Source organism: Penaeus monodon, chromosome 42 (assembly GCF_015228065.2).
Source record: "Penaeus monodon isolate SGIC_2016 chromosome 42, NSTDA_Pmon_1, whole genome shotgun sequence".
NCBI lineage: Eukaryota > Metazoa > Arthropoda > Malacostraca > Decapoda > Penaeidae > Penaeus > Penaeus monodon.
The window spans coordinates 5,390,185-5,395,184 of record NC_051427.1 but is presented as its reverse complement, the minus strand read 5'-3'; the positions used below and the strand labels follow the sequence as shown (position 1 = coordinate 5,395,184).

General features: G+C 43.5%; 1 protein-coding gene across 1 annotated transcript in view; it reads left to right on the top strand.

Moving 5' to 3' along the window:
* Positions 1-545: 545 nt before the first annotated feature.
* The window catches only part of LOC119598902 (putative protein TPRXL), a gene marked incomplete at its 3' end in the record, with an annotated part of 23,172 nt that continues 18,717 nt past the window's right edge, over positions 546-5,000 (top strand). The window contains 1 exon segment of the mRNA XM_037948601.1: positions 546-999.

Sequence of the window (5,000 nt, the reverse complement as noted above, 5' to 3'; positions counted from 1 at the left end):
TCCATTGAAAGAAAGACGAAACATTATGAAAACCCCGAATAAAAATAAAACAGAAATAAACGATAATGATAACCGACGCTGAAATTTGTACCTGAAAAGCATGACCAATGGAGCATGTTAGATCTTCCTTGGCAATGATCTGTATCTCTTTCATGGATATATATCTGCCCAGAGATGTGTAAGATAATATAGAGGGTTGAAGACAAGAGCAACACAATTGCTGCTTATGACCGAACTGATATGAAAGTGCGGGTCTGTCTGGGAAGCTAAGACCTTCTTTAATACCGTCTTTGGGAATCGATTCATCGGAGTTAAGCGTTTTTCTTTTCATTATTATTTTTCTTGTTTTGCTTTCTTGGTATGTAGCTGCTAACAGAGTTCATAAGAGGATGAATTCGCGTCTTTTCACCGATTTTAATTTCACAAGAAAGGACGAGGGGGGCATACCAGGAAGAATAACAAGAGTTACCCAAGAACCATAGAAAACGGGACAAACGCACTACAATCGGCTTTTATCTCGAGATAAACTGATAAGCTTGTGACTAGCAGAAGAAACCTCTCCAACAGTGGTGCGTCTGTCACAGCTTAGGAGACCCTCTTGGGAGACGAAAACAAACAAACAAACAAGAAAACAAATATCATTTTCCCGCTCGAAGGGAAAACAAAACAAAAGACGACCGCGAACACGACTGCGAAGACGACCGCCGACGCGACGACTAACGCCGGCGACGACCTCCGGGTATATATCCTCTAGTCAAAAGCGTCGACGCCAGTAGTCGCTTCTGAGGCTTGGCACCGGGAAGGCGTGACCCTCCCGCGCGCGCCATTGCTGTTGGATTTTTTTATTTTATTTTTATATTTGGGTGATTGTTTGTCCTCCTTTTTTTTATATTTTGGAAGTTCACTGTGAAAATAAACCCCCGCCACACGGAATAATCGACGGTGAAGAGAACTCTCATCTCTTCAGAATAACCGCTTCCGAGGAAACCTTTGAGAAAAGTAAGAGAGTTGTAAGAAATCTTTTTTTTTTTTACTTATCTATTTGTTTATTTGCTTATTTATTTATTTGTTTGCTCAATTCTTCCTTTGTTTATTTATCTTATATGATTTTTCAGTGCTGTGTAATTTTTTTTACCTTTTTTTTGTTTGTCTTTATTTAAACGGTGGATATTTTTTTTTTTTAAGATAAAGTATCTGGGAAGCTTTTTTTTTTTAATAATAAGAAAAAATCTAACGGAAGTCTTATTATCATATCGTATCTAATTTTTATGATGATGATTGGCTGCACATTTATACGGAGATAACCAATTAAAAAATGTATTTTTTTCTTTTTTTCTTTTCTTTTCTTTTCTTTTCTTTTTCTTTTTTTCTTTTTTTTTATTTATCGTTATCATCGTTATCATATTTCGTCAACCAGTGATTCCATTTGATCACCATCACAAGAGTAAATATTAATTCTATTTTACAATTTCGCGGTCAAAGAATAATACAATTTTCACCATTACAACCATATTACATCATTATCACTATCAGCCAAGCACCGAGTGGCATCATCATCACTATCACCATGCACCATACATCACTATCCACGAGGCACCATCATTTTCTGTCCCGTATCATCAATATTTATATTACAATCCGCTATACACAAGATCACCTCATTCACGCATCACTCTAGATCACTTGCTCATGGATCATCCGAGTCGGCCATAGATCACCATCATCCATCACACATTATAACAAATAGGAATTCTCCACTATATATGACCATCATCACCATACGTTATAAATCATCATTCACCATACACCGTTATGGATCACCATACATCACCTAATCACCATACACCACCATACATTACAATGCATCACCATCATCCATGCATTTATTTCCATCCACCATACCTCACAAACTGTCATCATACATCACTATGAATTGCCATTCACCATGCGACACCATCATCTGCCATACCTTCACCATCCACCATAACTCAAGCCACCATCAGACACCATAAACTGCCATTCACCATACATCAGTATCATCGACCATACACCACAATAAATCATAAATCACCATACATCACCAGGAACCATAAGTCATACATCACCATCCACCATAGATTGTAAATCACCATAAATCACCATTCTGCGGTCGAGGCAACACTCCCTTAGTGATGCCCTTTGAACTCTCTCTCTCTCTCTTTCTCTCACTCTATCTCTCTCTCTCTCTCTCTCTCTCTCGCTCTCTCTCTCTCTCCATCTCTCTCTCTCTCTCTCTCTCTCCCCTCTCTCTTCGCTTCTCTCTCTCTCCTCTCTCTCTCTCTTTCTCTCCCTTCTCTCTCTCTTCCCCCTGTTCCCCCACCCCACCCCCCCCCACCCCCTCCTTCTCTCTCTCTCTCTCTCTCTCTCTCTTTCCTCTTCTCTCTCTCTCTCTCTCTTTCTCTCACTTCTCTCTCTCTCGCTCTCTCTCTCTCTTCTCCTCGCTCTCCCCTCTCTCTCTCTCATCCCTCCTCTCTCTCTCTCTCTCATCTCTCCTCTCTCTCTCTCTCCATCGTCTCTCTCTCTCTCCTCTCTCTCTCTCTCTCTCTCTCTCTCTCTCCTCTTTCTCTCGCTCTCGTCTCTCTCTCTCTTCTATCGCTCTCCTCCTCTCTCTCTCTCTCTCTCTCGCTTCCCTCTCTTTCCTCCTCCTCTCTCTCTCTACACTCTTCTCTCTTTCTCCTCTCTCTCTCTCCTCTCTCTCTCTCTCTTTCTCTCGCTCTCTCTCTCTGTTCCCTCTACATCTCTCATCTCCCCTCTCTCTCTCTCGCTCTTCTCTCTCTTCTTCGTCTCTCTCTCTCTCCTCTCTCTCTCCCTCCTCTCTCTCTCTCTCTCTCTCCTCTCTCTCCCTCTCTCTCTCTCTCTCTCTCTCTCTATTCCTCTCTCTCTTCTCTCGTCTCTCCTCCTCTCTCCCCCTCCCGCTCCCTCCCTCCCTCTCCCTCTCTCTCTTCTCTTCTCTCTCTCTCTCTCTCTCTCCCTCTCTCCTCTCTCTCGCTCTCTCTCATAACAACCTCCCTCCCCCCTCTCTCTTTAACACACCCCCCCTCCCCCTTCCTCGCTCACGCCCTGCCTTTCCCCCTTACTTCTTTCTCCTCTCTCTCTCTCTCTCTTCTGTTCCTCTCTCTCCCCTCTTCTCATCTTTATCCTCTGCCTCCCTCTTCCCCTTTCTCCCCTCATCTCACCCTCCCTCCCCCCTTCCCACCCTCCTCCTCCTCCCCCTCCCTCCCCCCACACTCTTTCCCTCACCCTCTTTCTCCTCTTCTCACCCTCATCGTCACCCTTTTTCTCCCCTTCTCACCTTCACCCTCACCCTCCCCCCCCTTTTCTCACCCTCACCCTCCCTCCTTTCTCACCCTCACCCTCCCCCTCTCTCCCTCCTTCTCACCCTCCCTCTGAGCCTCCATCTCAGGCGCGTCTCCAAACTCAATTGCAAATATTGCAAGACACGTGAGGCCAAGAGGTTGCATTACCAGTGGAGGAAAATCATGCAATGGGGAGGGTTAACTGAAGACGGGGGGGGGGGGGAATAGTCAAAACGTGTTGTTGTTATAAGTTATAAGTTTCTATTATCTTAAGTTGTTATAAGTTGTTATAAGTTATAAGTTTTAAATTGTTGTAAGTTATAGGTTGTTCTAAGTTTTAAGTTGTTATAAGTTTTAAGTTGTTGTAAATTATAACTTGTAGGGTCGTTTTATTCCCGTTGTTTTCGTGATAAGTTGTAGTATTATGATCATCGCCACCATTCTTCTTCTTTTAACGGTAGGTTCATTTTTGAGCCGCCGTGGTCACAGCATGATACTCAATTGCAGTTTTCATGTTGTGATTCCTCTGGGATTGATTACGTGGTAAGGCGTCCCCATTCCTTTCCACGGAGAGTGCCGGTGGTACCTTTTTAGTAAGCATTCTCTCTATTCATCCGGCTTGGGACCAGCACAGGACTTGAGCTGGCTTGGCCCCCAGTGGCTAGGTAGGCAATCAGGTGAAGTTCCTTGCCCAAGGAACACGCGCGGTCGGTGCTCGAACCCTTGGAACTCAGATGCCGTCGTGAGCAGTCTTTGATTTCCGACGATCTCTAACCATTCGGCCATCGCGGCGCTTGACGATCATGGGCTTTCCTTGATTTTTCTTGGCAATTAGAGCGGTGTTTTGCCCATTGCCTTCCGCCCCTGTGCTTTTTTTTGTTTTTTTTTTTTTTTTTTATCGAGTCACCATCTCTTTTCCCGGCACTGACTTGGCTGGCTTGGGCACCTGGCCACCCATTGGCTTAGGTAGGCAATCGGGTGATCGTGCCTTGCCAAAGGAACCAACGGCCGGCCGTTGCTCGACCCTCGAACTCAGATTGCCGTCATGACGTCTTGAGTCCGGATGCTCTAACATTGGCCACCGGGGGGGGGCGCCCGCATCCGCCACCATATAATCGTACATACTGTTATTATTATGATTACTATTATCATCGTTATTATTACTGTAGCTGTTATTATTATCATCATTCATCATCACCAATACCATCACCTTCACCACTTCATCATCACCATCACATGATCCCCATCACCATCACATCAACATCACCATCACATCATCATCACCATCACCTTCGCCATTGCATCATCATCACCATCACCTTCACCACTGCATCATCATCACCATCACCATCACATCATCACCATCATATAATCACCATTACCATCACATCATCATCACCATCACCTTTGCCATTGCATCATCATCATCATTATGTTGAACTGGAACTCCACATGCATTTTTTGTCTGCAACCTTGAATTTTCCTGTTTTTTCGCATATCATCAATATGACATCATTATTATGATATTAGTTTCCTGCTGTTAGTGATATTATTGTCGATTTTATTCTTATCATTTACAATTAGTATTATCAGTTTGTTACAATTATGATTGTCATTATTATATTACAACTATTTTAATCTTTACGATATTCCGGAAGTTATTAT